Source organism: Malus sylvestris, chromosome 1 (genome assembly GCF_916048215.2).
Source record: "Malus sylvestris chromosome 1, drMalSylv7.2, whole genome shotgun sequence".
NCBI classification, from domain to species: Eukaryota; Viridiplantae; Streptophyta; class Magnoliopsida; order Rosales; family Rosaceae; genus Malus; species Malus sylvestris.
In genome coordinates this window covers 20,666,889-20,689,603 of record NC_062260.1, presented here as the reverse complement: position 1 = coordinate 20,689,603, position 22,715 = coordinate 20,666,889, and the positions used below count along the sequence as shown (strand labels likewise).

The 22,715-nt window shown below is 36.8% G+C and overlaps 1 long non-coding RNA gene and 1 pseudogene across 1 annotated transcript; one reads left to right on the top strand and one right to left on the bottom strand.

Annotated features, from left to right (window-relative positions):
• Window positions 1-8,653: 8,653 nt before the first annotated feature.
• On the top strand, window positions 8,654-21,007 carry LOC126600725 (uncharacterized; annotated as a pseudogene).
• Window positions 19,147-20,203, bottom strand: LOC126601058 (uncharacterized). Its single transcript, XR_007615682.1, has 3 exons — window positions 20,186-20,203; window positions 19,965-20,128; window positions 19,147-19,277 (listed from the first exon to the last, which is right to left on the bottom strand). It is a non-coding gene; the product is annotated as an uncharacterized LOC126601058 (long non-coding RNA).
• Window positions 21,008-22,715: the final 1,708 nt, after the last annotated feature.

Here is a 22,715-nt window from a genome sequence, read left to right as displayed (position 1 = left end):
GAGGTGGAGCTTCACATCTTGAACCCACTTGAGGTAGTTCCTTCCAGAAACCTCCAAAGCGGTGAAGTCGAGTTTGTTCAAGTTCGACATGTTCCTATCACAAAATAGATGGACAAGATGTGGTTAGTGTAATGGAGAAAAATCAATCCATTCACATAGGAGTAGAACATACAGGTTCTAATAGACATGTATTGGTTTAATTTTGCATGAAAAACTTCGGGTTTTCATGGGTGATATGTTTAAGTGAAAACTTCGGGTTTTCTAACAAGGCATGTGTATAAGAAACTTCGGGTTTCAAAGTAATTATGAACTTCAGGTTCATATATTCCTGCAGGCAAACACAAATATATATGCAAACAAATATGCAAAGAATATATGCAGAAATATTGTATAATGATAAGTGAATTAATTTATTTTTGGTTTTCGGGGCCAAATTAAAGTGTGGGTGAAAATATAAAAACCCATATTATTTAAAAGTATTAAATAATAAAATCTCGGGGCCTAAAAATATAGGCCGAGTACCCCCGGGTGTAGGCTGCAGGCCCACGGGGTGAGAAAGGAATGGGCTGCTGTGTGCAGCCCTAAAAAAAATTTTCTCTTTTTTTGGGTATGGGCCGCTGCAGGCGAGCCCAGGAAAATAAAAAACAAATTGTTTTCTTTGTGGGCTGGGCCGCTGCAAGCGAGCCCAGCAAAAAAAATTGTTTTTTTTTTTTTTTTTTTTTTCACACGGGCCGAGAGGCTGGAGCCCAATAGGGTTCGGGTTGGAACCAGGAACACCCCAGCTTTTGCTGGGAACGGTTGCCGGAGCGCCGCCACTGTAGGTGGCCGTGTTCTAGGAGGCTATCGATCGTGGGAAACACGGGGGTCCAACTGGGGAACCAAATATGAACGGAGATTGGAGAAATCTCGACGTTATATCAACCAAACCCTAGAAAATTTCAATCGGATTTATGAAAAATTCCGATGAGATCTCAGCAAATCTCAGACCATAGGACACCGTGGACGATCTGTAGGTCATCTGAGTAGGCTAGGCACGGCGACAGGCCGTGCAGTACGGTGATGGATGGGTGGCGACACCTGCTGGGTGTCGGGTTTGGGGTTTGGACTAAGAGCAGAAGCTCCAGCCGTGGTCTTGGGCTCGGAGGATCGATGCAGGCTGCAGGCCTGGTGAGGAAACCGAGCTGGGCCATCGCAGGCTGCGGGCCTGGTGGCTTGCGGCTTGCATGGTGCAAGTGCATGGGTTCGAAGAACCCTAATTCCCAAATCGCAAAATTTTTTTTCAATTCAAATATAATTATATGCATGTGGATTTCAATGAATCACATATTTACGTTGATGCATATGCAAATAATAGTTTCAATGCATGTACATATGTAGGATTCAATTCATGACAAATATCAAATTCACATAATTGTAGCAATTTTGATTATGAAGCATACGCAATTTATGTAGAATCTAAAATACGTTAAACGTAAAGTTGAGTCATGCATCATGGTGAATGTTCATGCTATCAGGGCTTGCAAAATATCGAGTTAAAAACCGTTGTTTGGAAAGAACCTGATTGCGTGATGATATGGATGAACTGGTTTGATGCAGAAAAAATTTTCCAACGTCAGATTCCTAAGCACAGCGGTAGGAGCGTGCTGATAACGTGTTGTGGTCTATTTTATCTGACAGAGGGACTAGGGCCGGCGGCAGAGAGAGAGGAGAGAGATGTGTGTTTGTAGAATTGTAGGGGAATGTGTGTGTTGTTATCCCTCCTACATTGTGCCTTTATTTATAGTAGTAAAGGGAGAGAAGATATTTCTTCTCCTCCAAGTAATACAAGTTGTAATAGGAAAGGATAACTAGAATCAAATCTTATCTAGGATTTACACAATCATACTTAAACTAGGAATGTTTACAACATCTTAATCTTAACTAATACGTGGTTGTTAATCTAGGATTTGTAAGTGGTTGATTAATTATGTTGGTGTTTAATGCGCTAATCATTTATCATGTACGGGTTTGGGTTGTGCAAAATTATAGTTTTGTTCCAACTTTTTGTCCTGGGGTTCCTTTGGTGTTGCTTCCAGTGCAGTATGATGGTTGATGGAACAATAAAAAGGTTTTGTGAATTGTGACTTGGGTTTGGAATATTATTCGAGTAATATTATTGTTATTATTATTCGAGTAATATTATCCAAGCACGCCAAGAATGTTAGAACAAAATCATTTTTGTTTTTAATGGTTCGATTGTTTTCCTTCAGGTAAGAAAATGCTAGAGATATCATCTATTTAGACCATATCTTTTAAATCAAATTATGTGGTAATTGAATTTCATTTTTAATGATTTAAATAAAGAATCTAACTATCAACTACCATATCATGCGATCTACAATATGATTTAAAAAGATTCTCCCTAGCATCACTCTTAAGATAATAATGTCGACATAATGATAGAAATGAATCTCATTTTAATAATGTGACGTTTTTCATTGTAACTCTAATAATGTATTATTATCAGTTCATCCACGTTATATCATATGAGTTTCATTATTATCGACATGATATATCGGCGACACCTTAACTACCATTGATTGATTTTGAAGAAATTTTTTTGTTATTCATTCATATTATAAGTTATAACATCTGTTTGTACCATACTTGACCAATCCCGGAACTACCGAGTACCGATCAACGTTATACCGTCAAGGACTCATAAGAGTTTCCCTCCAACCAGGAGGCCAATCACAGCGCAACACATGTCGACATCAGAAGCCAATCATAGCGCGACACGTGTCAACATCAGAAACCAATCACAACACGACACGTGTTAATGTCAGAACAAAGCTAGAAACTCTCTTCTATAAAAGGAGATCATTATCCCACAATATTTCCTAATTTTATTTGTACTAAATCATTCACTAGTACTCACTAAAGGAGAGCTTGAATCTATGTACTTGTGTAAACCCTTCACAATTAATGAGAACTCTTCTACTCCGTGGACGTAGCCAATCTGGGTGAACCACGTACATCTTGTGTTTGCTTCCACACTAGTGACCGGAGCAATCTAGCGAAGGTCACAAACTTAACACTTTCTGTTGTATCAAAGTCCTCACTGATTTTGTGCATCAACAACATCTAAATTAATAATTATATGTAATAACAGTGTGATGGTTGAGCTAAAAACTTCCTCACAATGATGCCCAAAGAGATAGAAAATCGGTGACAATGACTTATAATTGAATTGAGGTCAATTTGTTTCTTTTGAGTTGAATTGCGATGGTGCTATTTTGTTGGTATAATTTTAAGAGATAGATGGTTCGAATCAATGAAATACATTATGGAGTAAGCCCCATAAAAATTTGTGTAAAAAATTATGTAAAAAGTGGTGGCACGGATCCGTTAAAACATATATGAGAAGTAAAAGGGATTAAAATGATAGAGGAAATAAGGGAGAGAGTACGCTTTTTTTTTTGCTCTAAATATAGGAAAATGTTAAAATATGTTTTCAATTTACTTGTAGTTATACTTTGCGTACCAATCATGTACATTCCTTCCACATCTCTCCTGCTATCCCTTTCTCCAACGCTCCTCATCTCTCGTCTCTACATAATATCTTTCCATATTTAAAATTTGAAACTAAAAACTGAAAATAGCAATGTGCATTATTCTTGTTATTTTTCTTGCAAACTTTGGTGAAATTATAACTAGGCAACTCAAATGGACAACACTATTTGCAAGCATAGCAAACGTTTGAATGCTACAAGCCACCCGCCCAATATGCTATCATTCATCAACGATTTTGTATAACCTTTTTTGTGTGATTCATAGAGAATCCATTTTAGTAATACTTGAACTTTATAAAAAAAATTCGTCTAAACAGGATATTTTTTTTTTTTTAACAAATGATATTATTTTACACTAAGGGGGATGAGGAAGTGGACTAAGCCTCACAATAGACTAGCAATAATGTTGTTCAAATTTGCCTTTGGCGAGAATCAAATGAAAACATTATTGTTTTCCTTCAGATAAGAAAATACTAGGAATATCATCTTTTTAAATCATATTTTTTTTTAAAACTAAATGATGTGTTGGTTGATATGATTTAAAGAAAGAACTAACCATCAACCACCACATCATGTGGTTTACAAATATGATTTGAAAAGATGGTCTCTCTAGCATCACCCTTCAGATAATAGTGTCAATGTCATGCTAGAAGTGAATCTCATCTTAATAATGTGACTTTTTTCATTCTAACAGTGGTGTATTATGATCAGTTCATTCACATTATATCATATGAGTTTCATTATTACCAATATGATATATCGGTGACACCTTAATTATTATCTATTGGATTTGTTATTCACTCATATTATAAGTTAGAACATCTAAATTAATAACACTGTAATGGTGTGATTGTCGTGTTGAAAACTTCCCCAAAATGATGCCCAAAGAGAGAAAATAGGCTTCAATGACATATAATATATTGGAGGTCACTTTTTTTATATTTGATTTGTAATGGTGCTATGTTGTTAGTATAATTCTAAAAAACAGACAGTTCAGATCATTGAAATACATTAGGGAGTGGGCCCAACAAAAACTTGAGCTGAAAACTTCCTCACAATGATGCCCAAAGAGACATAAAACCGGCCATAATGGCATATAATTAAATGGAGTTGTGAAATCGATGGTATATGTGCAGTGAAATATAAATTAAATAAGACACAATATTTACGAGGTTCGGCAAGTGTGTCTCCATCCTTGGGACAACAGTAATTCTTTTTGTTATCTGAAATAATAAGAGTACAAAGAAACTCTCACTATTTTTCTCTGCTCTCTCTCCTTTCTTTTCTCTCTTTTCTTTCTTTCTCTTCTTCTCTTCTCTCTTCGTTCTCTTCTTTTCTCTTCTCTCTTCGTTCTCTTCTTTTCTCTCTTCTTTCTCTTTGTTCTCTTCTTTTCTCTTCTTTCTCTTCTTTCTCTTCTTTTCTATGTTTGGATGATTATTTTCTCTTCTTGCTTCGGATCGTTGAAATACATGAATGATTCTTTTCTCTTCTTGCTTGAGATCGTTGAAATACATTACGGCATGAACTCCACAAAAATTTGTCAAAAGTTGTGTAAAAAAATGATGCCATGAATCCATCCCTCATAAATAAATAAATAAATAAATATATATATATATATATATATATATATATATATATATATATATATATATGAGAAGAAAAAGGGATTAAATATGATAGAGGAAATGAGGGATAAAAGGTATGCTTATTTTTGGCTCTAAATACAGTAAAATATTAAAAATTTGTATTCAGTTTACTTGTGGTTATCTTCGTGTACCATTCATATACATTCCTTCCACATGTCACTCACTATCCTTTCCTCCGACATGAACAACCAACGAAATGTCGATGCAAAAAGAATCTTAATCTTAACTAATACGTGATTGTTAATCTAGGATTTGTAAGTGGTTGATTAATTACGTTGGTGTTTAATGCGCTAATCATGTATCATGTATGGGTTTGGGTTGTGCAAAATTATAGTTTTGTTCCAACTTTTTGTCCTGGGTTCTTTTGGTGTTGCTTCCAGTGCAGTATGTGTTGAATATATCACTGCCAACTCATCTTTGCAAGCTCATCAAAACAGTTGTAAAGGATTGGATGATGTAATAGTTGAAAGAGTTAGTCCTCTAGTCAGCTATATATAGCTTTTGTAAACAGCTAGTAAAGTCAGTTCATTGAGTTTAATTTAAAAGCTTCATTCATATTTTTCTCACATTTCTCTTCTCTTTGTAAACCTTCATTTCTTGATTTTATAATTGTTCACCTCTGCTACTTCTCCAATGTAGTTAATAGTATGATGGTTGATGGAACAATAAAAATGTTTTGTGAATTGTGATTTGGGTTTGGAATATTAATGTTATTATTATTCGAGTAATATTATCCAACCACGCCAAGAATGTTAGAACAAAAACATTTTTGTTTTTAATGGTTTGATTGTTTTCCTTGAGATAAGAAAATGATAGGGATATCATCTTTTTAGACCATATCTTTTAAACCAAATTATGTGGTAGTTGAATTTCATTTTTGATGATTTAAATAAATAATCTAACCATCAACTACAATATCATGTGATCTACAGTATGATTTAAAAAAATTGTCTCTCTAGCATCATTCTTAAGATAATAATGTCGATGTAATGATAGAAGTGAATCTCATTTTAATAACCCTAATGTATTATTATCAGTCCATCCACGTTATATCATATGAGGTTCATTATTATCGACATGATATATCGGCGACACCTTAACTACTATTGATTGATTGATTTTGAAGAAAAAGATTTTGTTATTCATTCATATTATAAGTTATATCATCTAAATTAATAATACTGCTATGTAATAACAGTGTGATTGTTGAGCTAAAAACTTCCTCACAGTGATGCCCAAAGAGATACAAAATCGGCTACAATGACTTATAATTGAATTGAGGTCAACTTGTTTCTTTTGAGTTGATTTGCAATGGTGCTATTTTGTTGGTATAATTCTAAGAGATGGATGATTCGAATCATTAAAATACATTATGGAGTAAGCCCTACAAAAATTTGTGTAAAAAATGGTGTCACGGATGCGCTAAAACATATATGAGAAGTAAATGGGATTAAAATGATAGAGGAAATAAGGGAGAAAACGTACACTTTTTTTTTATTTTTAACAAACAATATTATTTTAAAGTAAGGAGGATAAGGAAGCAGACTTAATCTCACAATGGGTTAGCAATAATGTGATTCAAATTTGCTTTTGGCGAGAATCGAATTAAAAACCTCTCACTTACAAGGGAAGAGGGATACAATATACTGTAGTACTAAGTGGCTAACAAAAGAATTTATTTTCACACTATTTTTCTCCTTTGTCACATTGGTGATAAATTTTAAGGGGTGGATCAAATTTGGAATTTTATTGGATTTTAAAGGCATTTCCACTACTTCCACACTAATTTCTTAGGATGTCCCAGTTTAAATATTGCTTGTATTAAAAAAAATGACACATTTACCAAATTTAAAATCGATTTCTAAAATTTGGCGTTAAAACGTGTAACAGATGTATGAATCTTTGAAATTGTGGAGCTACTTCGCCCAGCAAGTTGGGTTTAAAGCCCGTCAACATGGATTCCCATGACTTGGTTTTTACAGCTCAAAGCATTATAGTAAATTAATTGAAATATTAACAAGTGTGGAATGTCTTATGTTCAGCAACTTTAAAATAAATTCTGGAAAGTAATTCTGCATGTATGTACATGCTTCAATCCCCCAACAGTAATACCAAACCAATACATCTCCCTAAAATGTGTAGTTCAAAATGTATTATTTCCCATGGAGATGGCACAGAAAATGAGTCTATTCATGAAAACCTAGTCCTGTATATCAAAGGATTCCATACCGGGAATATTGAAGGCTGCATGACTAACAGAGACGAAAATTAATCTGTGAGGAACTACCACCACAAAGAGATGGTGCAAGCAAATATGTGCTAGTTTGTGTTCAAAAAAACATCTTTCCTACATGGTAATAAGTTCAACTAAACATGGGTGCCATTTAGCACATTGTCCTATTCAGCTCATTCCCACAAGATTTGGGGAAAACAGAGAACATAGTCTCAAAATCATTTTCATTAACTTTTTACTTTAGTTCCCTTAAATATCAGTATGTCTATTCCAACAAAAACTGTGGCACAGTTAATTTCAGATAAGTAAAAACCTATAATGCTGCCAAAGATTCAAAGTACTCCGTAAAAGAATTTCCCAATCTAGAGAAAAATGGATCACCTTGTATGTAGCACATTCTGTAGTACTCTTATAAGCTACTGTTACAAACACCCGCAGCAATTCTTTCATCTGAGTAGTTCCCCATGGTGCTAGGTACTTTTGAGCATATGTGATCGCTCGCAAGTTATTTTCAGCTCGTACCAACTCTATAAACTCTTGAAGTCTCAGCTGAAACTCGAATTTACTCTGCCATCAATAAAGAATTCAGCACTAGATAATACAAAACAATCGAACTACAATTCAAATGGTATAACTGTCAACAGAAACCTTTGTCTAGTTATCTAATTTGAGGAAGGAAACAGTTTGCAGTACCAACTCAAACAAATGAATTTCAAGAACCATTTTATCAGAACACATGCAGTTGTTAGAAATTTAGTAGAACCAACACTACAGGGAATCTTTCACAACAATATAGCAGCAAAATGAATTAGAATCTATGAAAGAAAAATGTCATTTTCTTTTTACTTCCATCTCCTATTCTGATTGTTGTTATGACGTATTTTCAGGCTCTCAAGAACTTCCCTCAAATGTCCAAAAGTATCACCTTTAAGGATTTCATGCACGCATATGCTTTAGGTAAGCTTCTACATTTTAAAGCATTTTCATGTCCAAATCTGTCTGAATTATTTCTTCAATTGTACTTGGCATCCAATTTCATATTTTTTAATTAGTTATATCTCCATTTACCTATATACGTATTCATTTTGACTTTATATGACTTGCTGGATCTAGATATGATTAGTTGCAGCAGTTGCATATCTTAAAGATCTATAAACTTATTCTCACTTGTTCAAGGTGGATTTTGCTGTTACTTCTCGAGCATGGGGAAGCATTAGGGTTATTTCCTGGTAACACATTTATAAAGATTCCGTTGTAAATAGTGTTATGAACTTTATGATGCATGTTCAATGTTTTCCTTTTTAATTATGCATGTTTGGATTATTAAATTATTTTATAGATCCTATTTGCTGATTTTCTGAATCATGACGGGACTTCAGAATCAGTTGTGTTGAGTGATGACGACAAACATTTCTCAGAAGTACTCTCTCTCTCTCTCTCTCTCTCTCTCTCTCTCTCTCTCTCTCTCTCTCTCTCTCTCTGCGTTTTGATTCTCTATCTCACATCTTGATTTGGTTATAGGAGTACAAGAATTTTGTGTTCTCCTTATTCAGTGTGCACTCTTATGGAAATTGATTCTTTTTTTATGTTTTTATTGCTTTACATTCGTTCAGTTATTGGGGTGCACAACAAATTCATTTCTCTTATGCTACTTATTTCTGCAGTTATGAGCTCCCTTTAAAATTTGTACATATTATCAGGTATACGCGTGAACAGTGTTCTTGATTTTTCATGCCTGTCATTTATCTGGGCAGTTCATTGCTGACCGCAATTATGCTCCTGGTCAACAGGTTAGATGCTACTTAATTCAGATGGCTTGTCTCCCCTATTTAAAATTACACGTACCATTTGGAATTTCTTTTTTTGTTTTAAAACAACTGATCAAATTTTGTTTTTGTAGACGGTTCATTAACATTTTCACTCATACTATTGTTGGATTCTTGTTTCGGTTTGAAATTTTCATGACCTGCTAATTTTTTATGTATTTTTTTTTTTTAAGAATTAGGAAAACTTTTTATTCCTCAGTGGCCATTGTGTGTTAACAGAGAAGGGATAACAGCACATACATACAGGGTCTATGTTAGAGTAAAAAGCACAATATTGTTTGAGATATGGTGTGGAATTAATGTTAAGAAATTACTGGAAGTTTGGGGTTTCCTATTATTAGTATGAATGGATGGTACATGGAAACATCCTCTGGAGCGGTTCGTGACTATGGTTATGTTTCAGTAGTGGTTGTTTAAAGTTGTAATTCTGGACTTCAATTTGTATATTTGTATGGTATTGATAAGATGCGGAAAATTTTCAAATGCTACCCTGCTGCTGGACTTTGGGTTTGCACTTTCATACAACATCCACGACCAGGTCAGTCTTGGATTTCAGTTCACTATAGTCACAATGATTGCTTTGTTATGTTGGGAAAATGTTTCTGTTGCTTAATTCTCTATCTCACATCTTGATTTGGTTATAGGAATACAAGAATTTTATGTTCTCCTTATTCAATCTGCACTCTTATGGAAATTGAGTCTTTTTTTTATGTTTTTATTGCTTTATATTCATTCAGTTATTGGGGTGCACAACAAATTCATTTCTCATATGCTACTTATTTCTGCAGTTACGAGCTCCCTTTAAAATTTGTTTATCAGGTATACGCGTGAACAATTTCCTAGATTTTTCATGCCTGTCATTTATCTGGGCAGGTCATTGCTGACCGCAATTATGCTCCTGGTGAACAGGTTAGATGCTACTCAATTAAGATGGCCTGTTTCCCCTATTTAAAATTACACGTACCCTTTGGAATATCATTTTTTGTTTTGAAACAGTTGATCAATTTTTGTTTTTGTAGACGGCTCATTAACATTATAACTCATACTCATTTTCTAGATGTCTCTCATTTGGGTTTGAAATTTTAATGACCTTCTGCTAATTTCTTATGTATTTGTTTAATGAATTAGCAAAACTTTTTATTCCTTGCTGGTCATAGTATAGGTACTGATAAGATACGGAAAATTTTCAAATGCTACCCTGCTGCTGGACTTTGGGTTTACACTTTCATACAGCATTCACGACAAGGTCGACAAGGTCGGTCTTTGATTTCAGTTTACTTTAGTCACAATGATCGCTTTGTTATGTTGGGAAGATCTTTCTGTAGCTTAATCACACTTCTTACTTTGATTTAATACTCTGACTAGAAGTTTGTTTTTGGTAACAAAACTATTCTCTCTTTGACTCGATAAACAAGAATAGTTTTGATTTAGCACTTGCTTAAGAGCCTCTTTGATAAGTTGGATGTCTTCCATGGGAGCGTAGTAATTGCAATTTAGTTGAGTACTTGTAATCTCTTTGTTCAGTAAGTTTGCTTGAAGACTCAAGCGCACTTAATTATTCTGTAACCCAGTGGTAATTAGTAAGATATTGAATACACATTCTACATCATTTCTTGCCAGATGATGGTTTTGATATATGTAATCTGTAAATGTTGAAAAGTAAATTGCTTACTAATTTCTTGTTAGTAAATGATTTACTTATTCAATTTACCTTTGTCCCATTGTATAACTGTTTTCTGTTGTGATAACTTGTGCTCATATGCCATGTGTAGGGTCTTAGATAAGTTTTCATTTTCAATGGCTCACATGCCTTGTAAGTGCCATGTTTCATAATCACAATGGTTCATGTATTTGAATGGCTGTGATAACTGATGTAAGAGAATGATATATATGAATGAAATGCATCATTCTCCAACGGTTAGAATGTTGCAGTGATTATTCCATTTCTCACTCTAGCTTTTCACTCTCTCTCTGCATTCTCTTGCTCCCTTTGTAATCCAAGAGTTCATCAATGAAAGACTACTCAAATCTCAACATGGTATCAAGAGCCTAGGTTCTATATGGAATCGGGCCGTCGAATCTGTGAGTGCTGTGCTCGAAAATCCAACGTGAAATTTCTAACTCAGTTCGTCGATTCAGGTCTCAAATGGCTAGGTCAGGTGGTAGTGATCTTCGGGCTCCAATATTCAATGGTGGCAACTATGAATTATGGAAGATCCGAATGAGAACTATTTTCAAATCACATGGAATCTGGGATCTAGTTGAAAAGGGTCTTGAAATCTCATAATCGAAAGGGAAGAAGGTCGATGCGGAAGGGTCATCGGAATCAGAGAAATGATCTCTGAACGAAAAGCTAATGAAGGATGCTAAGGCACAGGGTATTATCCAAGGAGCTGTCAGAAGACATTTTCCCCAGAATCTTAAACGAGGAGACCTCAAAGGGTGCTTGGGATATCCTACATCAGGAATTTCATGGCGATAAGCAAGTGAGATCCATCAAGTTGCAGGGTCTACGCCGTGATTTCGATTACACAAGGATGAGGGATGATGAAACCTTGTCTATGTATCTCACTCGTCTTCTCGAGTTGGTGAATCAGATGAAGGGTTATGGGGAAGATTTACCCAGAGAGCGTTTGGTTCAAAAATTGCTCATAAGCTTGACCAAAGAATTTGACCCTGTTTGCTATGTGATTGAGCAAACTAAGGACATTGAAACTATTAAGGTGTAAGAGGTAATTGCTGCATTGAGGGGATTTGCATAGCGCCTTGATATGCATGCTCAGAGTACCATTGAGAGAGCTTTCAATAGTATGAGTGTAAATCCAAAGGGAACTCAGTCAAATCCCTCCTTTGGTAACTCTAAGCCAAAGAAGAACTAGAAATCGAAAGGTAAGAAATGGGATCCTAAACCTCAGAATCAATCAAGGTGGCAAATATGATCAAGGAGGAAAACCAGATCAGGCTAAGGGACAATGCAAGCATTGTGATCACTACACTATGGTGAATGTTGGTTTAAAGGGAAGCCAAAATGCCATGGTTGCAATCGATTTGGTCACTTCATCAAGGACTGTGATCAACCAAACAAGGTTGGAAAGCTTGTAAACTTTGCCAATCAGGTAATAGAACCTGCAACCATGTTTTATGCCTGCCAATCTTCTACTATTGGGAGAAATATGAACATATGGTATGTTGACAGTGCATGTAGTAACCATATGACTGTTGTGTTTGGCTCATACATTTGTGAGTAATTATGAGTCATGTGTTAACAATAATGAAGTGACATGTGTTTGCTTTCGGTGGAAATATCACATGGTGTGGGTTTGCAGACAAAGTAAAAGCAAAAGTTTGGTGGACATCATCATGAGTAAAGACATAATGATGATGCTTGCTTTTACTTTAATGATGATGTTTGTTTTTTGCTTTAATGATGATGCAAGACACAATGATGATGGCTATGCCTTATATTGAGAAGGCTTGCCGAGTTAGGGAGAGAGAGAGAGAATTCGGCTCTCTCCTGAGAAGGTATGAGGAAAGCATCAAAATGGAGAGAGCATTCGACTCTCCCATGGGAAAGCATGGGCATGGGTGAGAGAAAATCAAGAGAGCTAGAGTGAAAAGTATTCTAGTGAAAGAACTCTTGGGGTAGAGTGAGGCTCTTGGGAAAATTCTATGAGTGGGTGTACAAGGGATTTGGGATTGGGTTATGTCGATTTAACTCATGTGTACTTGTACTGTTGTTCTCATAGTGAAGAGCAATATTTCTCCGGGGACGTAGGCAGGATTTTTGCCGAACCTCGTAAATTTTTCGGTGTCTTTATTTCTTGTATTTTATTCTGTTCAACTGAGTGTTTTTGGTGAGGTTGTAATCTGAATCTCGTTTCCGCACTAATGAACGGACCAAGGCACAACAATTGGTATCAGAGCATCATTGGGCGCTTGGTTCGTTGGAGGTCCATATTTGTTGTTCACCATGGAATTTTCAGTTGAGCAGTTTAATGGGAGTGGCTGTTTTACTCTTGGCATATGAGAGTAATGAAGCCCGAAGAAATGAAAGACATGTTCAGGGATGCTTGGATCAACTGCGAAAGTTGATGTTGAGGAAGAAGACAAAGACCTCTTTCTTCTTACCTCACTTTCAGATTCGTACGAGAACCTTGTGAAACTTTACTGCATGGAAAGATACAGTAAGTTTGGAACAGGTGCAAGCTTTTTTGGTGTGGAATGATACACAAAGAAGAAGACCATTTTTTATGGCGGGCACGAGACTGCTTTTGTTGTTCAAGGTTGGAATCGTGGAAGAAAATTGGAAAGAGGATCTGAGAGAGACAACAGGTTCAGATCCGGTTCCGGAGGCAAGGGTCCACAGTGCTACGGTGCAAGGCTGGGTTGTAGCAAGTTCGTGGAATAAGGCTTCGAGTATGCCCTCTAGGTAATTGAAGCAACACTTCTCCTGGTGATGTTTAGTCTCAAGTGTTGCAGGGGTTTTGCAGCAGGTGGAGCTATGAGATTCACAAGTGATGAGATGGTCCTGAGGTAGGAGGAAGTGTGAGAATTTTGTCTGGCTCGATGGGTTGTTGCTGGAAACGTGCGCGCTGACGAGTTTCCAGGTTGCAGATAATGAAGAGGAGGAAAACCTGCTGGAGGAGACGAGGATGTGTTGAGATCCTGTCTGAAGCTAAATTGTGATTTTTAGCTTGCAGCAGCTGCACATGCATAGGCAGTGACTGAATCGGAACAGGACCAATGAGGTGGATTCAGAGTGTGCATGCTGGTACGTAAGGCCAATGGACTTTGGTGATGGGTGCAAGAATTTTTGCATGGTGTATTCGCCAAGGTGGAGATTGTTGTGTTTGGCTCATACATTTGTGAGTAATTATGAGTCATGTGTTAACAATAATGAAGTGACATGTGTTTGCTTTCGGTGGAAATATCACATGGTGTGGGTTTGCAGACAAAGTAAAAGCAAAAGTTTGGTGGACATCATCATGAGTAAAGACATAATGATGATGCTTGCTTTTACTTTAATGATGATGTTTGTTTTTTGCTTTAATGATGATGCAAGACACAATGATGATGGCTATGCCTTATATTGAGAAGGCTTGCCGAGTTAGGGAGAGAGAGAGAGAATTCGGCTCTTTCATGAGAAGGTATGAGGAAAGCATCAAGATGGAGAGAGCATTCGACTCTCCCATGGGAAAGCATGGGCATGGGTGAGAGAAAATCAAGAGAGCTAGAGTGAAAAGTATTTTAGTGAAAGAACTCTTGGGGTAGAATGAGGCTTTTGGGAAAATTCTATGAGTGGGTGTACAAGGGATTTGGGATTGGGTTATGTCGATTTAACTCATGTGTACTTGTACTGTTGTTCTTATAGTAAAGAGCAATATCTCTCCGGGGACGTAGGCAGGATTTTTGCCGAACCTCGTAAATTTCTCGGTGTCTTTATTTCTTGTATTTTATTCTGTTCAACTGAGTGTTTTTGGTGAGGTTGTAATCTGAATCTCGTTTCCGCACTAATGAACGGACCAAGGCACAACAATGACGTCTCATGAATCTTTGCTTATTGATGTTGATAAGAATGTGAAGTGTAGAGTTAAAATGGGCACTGGAGATTTAGTGCAGTCACTAGGTAAAGGTACCTTGGTTATAGAAATGAACATAGTTGCCAGATACGGCCATTTAGTGTCCGAACTCTGTATCGGTACGGACGTACCGATACTTTGACGGTTTGGTTGTGAATTCGGTGTCTCTAACCAGATTAGACAAAACTTGAACAAATAACTGAAGAAACGCACCTGGGTCACCCTAAAATTCGCCTATGTCGTCCTTGTAGTTCTCGGGGAGACTTTCTGAAGAACGGAGGTGACTTGCTCACCGCCCTCGAGAAGAGCATCATACTGGGCAGGTACCTATTCGTCCTTGTGTTTGTCGGTGAAGGAGAAAAAAAGGAGAGGTCGGGGAAAGAGAAGAAAGGGGAAAGAGAGGAGGGAGGGACATAGAAGAAACTGGAATGCCGAATGCGACAGTGAGAATTGGGAAGAAATATAAAAGGGAAAGGAAAGGAAACGTCTACAAATAAATTCATTATTTGTTTAATGAATATTTAATAAAAATTATTAAAGAGATAAATGATGATTACGGGTCCAAGGGAAATGATAAGTCTTTGTATCCGAATCATTCTAATTTTAATTCCTATCTATTCCTCTTCCAATGAAATGTTATAATAAGTAATATTTTAAAATATAATTATAAATGTATTATTATCAATATTTTTATATACAAACTAATTTACATTTTTTAAGGAATTTAAAACGAATCGAACTGAAAATCGTACTATCTATGCCTACTCTTTGGCGAATGATACTTTATATTACTACCGAATCCCGTATCCGAACCTAACTGCGAACTTGAATCGTATCCGTATCTGGCAACTATGGACATGAAGGGTGTAACTAGATATATTAAAGAGGTTATGATTGTACCTGGATTGGATGAAATTTTGTTGAGTGTAGGACAGATGGTAGAACATGGATATTGGCTTGTGTTTGGTGATTATATGGTTGATATTTATGGAGATAGACAGATGGAAGATTTGATTGCAAGTGTCCAAATGAAAGGAAACAGGTGCTTTCCCTTAAGTCTAGAATATGTCAATCCTTTTATGGCTAATAGAGCAATTGTTGAAGAGTCATCTTGGTTATGGGCATAGAAGATATGGACATCTAAACTACATCAGTTTGATGCTCCTGCAAGAGAAGGAAATGGTACAAGGTTTACCTAGACTACAAGTCACTGAGCATGTTTGCTTTGGATGTGCTACACGGAAGGGTCACAGAGAACCATTCGATAAGGAAAAGGCTTGGAGAGCATCACAACCTCTAGAACTGATACACTCTGATCTATGGTCCAATGCAGATCACTACTTTTGGAGGAAACAAATTCTTTCTTACCTTTATTGATGATCACACTAGAATGTGTTGGGTGTTCTTTCTGCATCACAAATCACAAGTCTTCAACATTTTTAAACGGTTTAAATCCATGGTTGAACTTCAGAGTGGTTATCAAATTAAGAAACTTAGAAGTCATAGGGGTGGAAAATACACATCCCTAGAGTTTTCAAAGTTCTGTGAAGATATGGGACTAGAAAGGCAATTGACTGTTGCCTACTCTCCACAACAAAACTGTGTTGCAGAGAGAAAGAACCATACTGTGATTGAAATGGCTTGGACAATGATGTTTGAAAAGAAGATTCCCTTGAAGTTTTGGGCTGAAGCTATGAACATAGCTGTGTATTTGCAGTGGAAGGAAACCAGGTGTCAAACACTTAAAGATATTTGGTTCTATGTGTTACATTCACATTCATTCACAGAAAAGACACAGATTGGAGGAAACTGGTGAGAATGGAGTATTTGTTGGATATGGGAATTGTGAAAAAGGATATAGAGTTTTCAACTTGAGAACTCAAAAGGTTGAACTATCAAGAAGTGTAATCTTTAATAAGAAAGTAAAGTGGGACTGGGAAACTAATGAGTCAGTGCAAGTCTCTATTCCTTGGAATGATGAAAGAAGCTTAAGGATATCTGAATTTGATCCAGAGTCAAGTGATTCACCTCGGTCTATGCAATCTCTCTGAGATCACAAACAACTAGAGACCGACAAGCATCTCTGGAACCTGATTCACTTGGTTCTCCGGTTTCAATCTCTGGAACTTATGATCATACTCCACAGAAATGGAAGAATTTGAGTGATGTACATGCTCCATGCAACATGAGTATCATTGAACCTGAAGATTTCAGTGAGGCAGTCAAAGATGAAGCTTGGAAAAAGGCTATGACAGGAGAGATGTTGATGATTGAAAAGAATTCCACTTGAGAATTAGTTGACAGACCAAGTAGCAAACCGGTTGTGGGAGTGAAGTGGATATATAAAACTAAGCTGAACCTTGATGGCTCCATTCAAAAGCACAAGGCAAGGCTTGTAGCCAAAGGCTACACACATAAACCAGGGATTGATTTCAATGAAACCTTTGCTCCAGTGGCAAGGTTAGATATTATTAGGACACTCATTGCTCTAGCTGCACAAAAAGGTTGGAAACTGTGGCAATTGGATGTTAAATCAGCCTTTCTGAATGGTGTTCTCGATGAGGAAGTATATGTGGATCAACCTGATGGTTTTGTGAATAAAGGGGATGAAGACAAAGTGTATAGGTTAAGAAAAGCACTCTATGGTCTAAAATAGGCACCAAGGGCTGGTATGGTGAAATTGACGCATATTTGATTCACTGTGGTTTCAACAGAAGCTCAAGTGAAGCAACCCTTTATGTGAGAACCAAAGAAGGTGTTGGGACTCTAATTGTGTCATTCTATGTGGATGACATAGTGTATACAGGTAGCAGTAATGAAATGATGCAAGAATTCAAGACTGAAATGATGAACAAGTATGAGATGTCAAATTTGGGTTTACTCTATTTTCTTGGGATGGGAGTAACTCAAACTGAAGGGAGTATATTCATACATCAGAAAAAATATGCTCTAACTCTCTTAGATAAATTTGGGCTCAAAGACTGCAAGCCAGTAAGCACTCCATTGGTTGCAACTGATAAACTGAGAAGAGAAGATGGAAGTGAATCTGCCGATGAGTGTGAGTACAGGAAAATTGTTGGGAGCCTTATGTATTTAACTGCAACTAGGCCAGATATTATGTTCTCTGCTAGTTTACTTGCACGATTTATGCACAAGCCTACCAAGAAATATTATGGAGCTGCTAAAAGAGTCCTAAGGTACATTCAAGGAACAATTGACTTTGGGATTGAATATGTGATTGGAAAATCTGCCTTGTTGATTGGCTACTGTGATAATGACTAGAGTGGATCTGAGGAGGATTTGAAAAGCACTTCAGGGTATGCTTTTTCATTTGGGAGCGGAGCATTTTCATGGGCTTCAGTTAAGCAGCACATTGTAGCACTTTCAACTACAGAAGCAGAGTATGTTAGTGCAGCTGAAGCAACCTCTCAGGCCATATGGCTTAGGTTTGTGCTCGAGGACTTTGGAGAAGAGCAAGCTGCTGCAACTTCCCTATTCTGTGACAACACTTCAACTATAGCCATGTCTAAGAACCCGGTGTTTCACCAAAGAACCAAGCACATTGGCAGGAAGTTTCATTTCATTCGAGATGCAATTCAAGAAGGTGTGGTCGATTTGATTTACTGCAAGAGTGAAGAACAAATTGCAGACATCTTTACCAAGGCTATTCCCAAGGACAAATTCAACTACTTGAGAAGCTTACTTGGTGTGAAATCAGTTAGCAATTTAGAATGGAGTGTTGAAAAGTAAATTGCTTACTAATTTCTTGTTAGTAAATGATTTACTTATTCAATTTACCTTTGTCCTATTGTATAACTGTTTTCTGTTGTGATAACTTGTGCTCATATGCCAAGTGTAGGGTCTTAGATCAGTTTTCATTTTCAATGGCTCACATGCCTTGTAAGTGCCATGTGTCATAATCACAATGGCTCATGTATTTGAATGGCTGTGATAACTGATGTAAGAGAATGATATATATGAATGAAATGCATCATTCTGCAACGGTTAGAATGTTGCAGTGATTATTCCATTTCTCACTCTAGCTTTTCACTCTCTCTCTGCATTCTCTTGCTCCCTTCGTAATCCAAGAGTTCATCAATGAAAGACTACTCAAATCTCAACAGTAAATGTTTAGGGATGCGCATGGTCTATTTTCAGGTCCAGATCCAGGGCAATATACTTCATCATGATGTCCTTCGTGAAATGAAGTGGGAACTTTTGAAGAGATATCACAGACCAATCAGTAGTGATGTCAATGGTTTCAACTCTTCAATGGATTCTTTCACTATCAAGTTGGTAGTTTTGCACTGTATCTATTTTATTTTCCTTTTTCTTTTCCCCCTATTTTTGTTCCTTTGCCTACGCGATGGCCTTTATCACCCGTATCTAGTGGTACTCTATGAAGTCACCAAATTTTCTGTTTCTTTTGTTCCATTTCCAGTCTTGTTTAATGTTGAATTAATGGCCACAAGTGTCCAAAAAACCTTTCGGCTATTAAACAAACCAAAATAGAAAAAAGGTGAAAGACATCATGATGAGGAGACATCATGATTATGTTTGTTGAAAAGAAAAGTTGATGGTCATGATGATGTTTTTGAATTTTTTATTGGGTGATGATGATGGATGAATGTTAGCATACGGAAGTGAGAAAGAGAGATGAAGTGTGTGCACCATTTTTCTGTTTTGTAGTCCATCTTTGAGAGAGCAAAGAGAGCTGCAGAGAGCAGAAAACTGAGAGCAGAAAGAGAAGAAAGAAAGGTGATTTCTTTCTTTGTTGGTACTCACTCAATCAAAGTTGTATTTGTGTATTAGCTTTGAGCTTTGTATAGAGAGGAAATTATTCACTATATTTCCCTCTCTATTTGTTTCTTTGGTGAGTGAGAATTATTGGGTGTATTGGGTTATTTGGGTTGTGAGATTGCCAACACTTTGTAAACTCCCATTTGGTTGATAGTGGATTATTGGGTGAGCTCCTACTGCTCCGAGGACGTACTCCAGTTACACTGACTGTTGAGGAACCTCGTTAAAATCTTGGTGTTCTTTAATATTTTGTTCTTGCATTTTATTTGATATATTTCCTGTGGGTTATAAAAGAGTTGGTTCTAAAAGGTTTGGTGCTATCCTAGCACAACATTTAATTAATGCGTTTGGCCACGTGATGACTTGATATCTTGTGATGAAAATCTTTACTGATTACAATAATCGTATATGACATAGGGAAGTTAGGTCTGGTAGTGGAAAAGGGAAAGGAATTCCAGTCACTTTGTGCTTTTGCTCGTGTTCTATGTTGCACCTGTCCTCAAGGTGTGTTCCAGTCACTTTGTGCTTTTGCTCGTGTTCTATGTTGCACCTCTCCTCAAGGTGTGTTTCTCTTCATGTTACATTACTCGCATGCATTGCTTGATATGCTTCTGAGCTCATTTTACCTTTATGACCCATCTGCAAATAGTTTCTTGATTGTTTCCTAATATTCAGAGCTTGGTGACCTGGCCAAGGAAGCTGCAGAACAGATGGTTGATTGGCTCGAGGTCCTTTAACAAACAGCAGCAGAGAGATTAAAGCACATCAGATGTTGTTATCAAATTAACCCAATTTGCTGAGGATTATGATGCATCTATCAAGGTAAAGATGCTAACTTTTTATCCCTTTCGTTTACAGAACTTGCCTAAGCTAAGTTAAACAAGAGTTCATTATCTTCTATGGTAATGCATTAATTCTCGAGAGCGTACACCAATTACTGTTCTTGTGAATTAAGGAATTCTTAAGCATTCGCATATTGAATCAGTTGACGTGTTGTAACATACTCATTTTGGTTGAGATATTAATGAAATTGAGGAGTTTTATAACTTGGGAAGCAGTAATAAACATATGAAGGGTGTGAACTTTTAGTATACTCATTCTGTAGTTTACATAATGTTGCATCTGACTAGTACAAATGTAGTAACTCCTTTTTATGCTTCTTGAGTGTATGCATAGTCTTTGGGACCCGTAAGTTCTCCAGTTACATGCAAAAGACTTTATATCCGGCGGCAAATGGCTCAGGATCTCCTCAATGGTGAACTTCATATCCTCAAATCTGTTTGTGTGGCTAAGAAACTACTGCGACACTTTGAGTACAACAGATTGCCATAGATGATGATACTTGTTTTGCAAAACCACCAAAGACTCTTTACGTGATCAGACACAGGTACAAGTTATGGATTCATATAAAACCGTATGTGAAAAACCGGAATTCTGGGAGACTAGTAGTCCACAAGATTAGGCTAACATGAAGGAACAACCACCAAATTGGCTCTTAACCCTTTTGGAGCAGGCATGTGGGATCTCAATGTACAACTAAAAATAGAAAACACATTTTTGCTGGGTGAATTTGGATTACTTTGTGAATACTTTCTCAAGTGAATGTGGTTATATTAGTAAATTAGTAAATTTCTATAATACGGTCCACATTTTATAACTCCGCTTGTATAAGTTTATCTAATGCTGCTGGTCCCAGGGCCGGAAAAAAGGAGGGGAGTGCGTCTGGATACTGCTACTGCTACTGCTACCCACGTTTTCTTCAGGTTTGCCTCTCTCTCTCTCTCTCTCTCTCTCTCTCTCTACACACACACACAATTATACATACAGTTTTTGTATATCCAATTAGATTTTGGTTCCAACCGATTGCAACCTTTTGTTTTTGAAATTGCTGTGCTCATTGGTTTACAAAATCAACCAATTATGATATATTTGCATGTTTAGTTTGTGAATTGGGCATGAATTTATTTGGGTAAGCTTGAATTCTGCGTATAAATTCATCTGTACGATTTATGTCTTTTGAAGTTGTGATGCAACCTTGAACAAGTAATTTAGCATTAAATTAAAGCAATCCCTCAACCTCTACAGCTACTTCTTCAGCGTCTGTCTTCTCTAAGTAAAATAAGTCTAAAAGACGTATTCCCACTCGCCATTGCTTTTCAGAAGCAGTAGCAGTATCCAGACGCACTCCCCCTCCTTTTTCCGGCCCTGGGACCAGCAGCATTAGATAAACTTATACAAGCGGAGTTATAAAATGTGGACTGTATTATAGAAATTTACTAATTTACTAATATAACCACATTCACTTGAGAAAGTATTCACAAAGTAATCCAAATTCACCCAGCAAAAATGTGTTTTCTATTTTTAGTTGTACATTGAGATCCCACATGCCTGCTCCAAAAGGGTTAAGAGCCAATTTGGTGGTTGTTCCTTCATGTTAGCCTAATCTTGTGGACTACTAGTCTCCCAAAATTCCGGTTTTTCACATACGGTTTTATATGAATCCATAACTTGTACCTGTGTCTGATCACGTAAAGAGTCTTTGGTGGTTTTGCAAAACAAGTATCATCATCTATGGCAATCTGTTGTACTCAAAGTGTCGCAGTAGTTTCTTAGCCACACAAACAGATTTGAGGATATGAAGTTCACCATTGAGGAGATCCTGAGCCATTTGCCGCCGGATATAAAGTCTTTTGCATGTAACTGGAGAACTTACGGGTCCCAAAGACTATGCATACACTCAAGAAGCATAAAAAGGAGTTACTACATTTGTACTAGTCAGATGCAACATTATGTAAACTATAGAATGAGTATACTAAAAGTTCACACCCTTCATATGTTTATTACTGCTTCCCAAGTTATAAAAAGCAATCCCTCAACCTCTACAGCTACTTCTTCAGCGTCTGTCTTCTCTAAGTAAAATAAGTCTAAAAGACGTATTCCCACTCGCCATTGATTTTCAGAAGAATTGAAACACTCGGCGAGGACAGCTCCAAAGCTATAGACGTTACTCTTTTCTGTTTACAAGGATGTTACTGTTAGGATATAAAATTAAATGCCCAAACTGCCAAATGCATCTTACT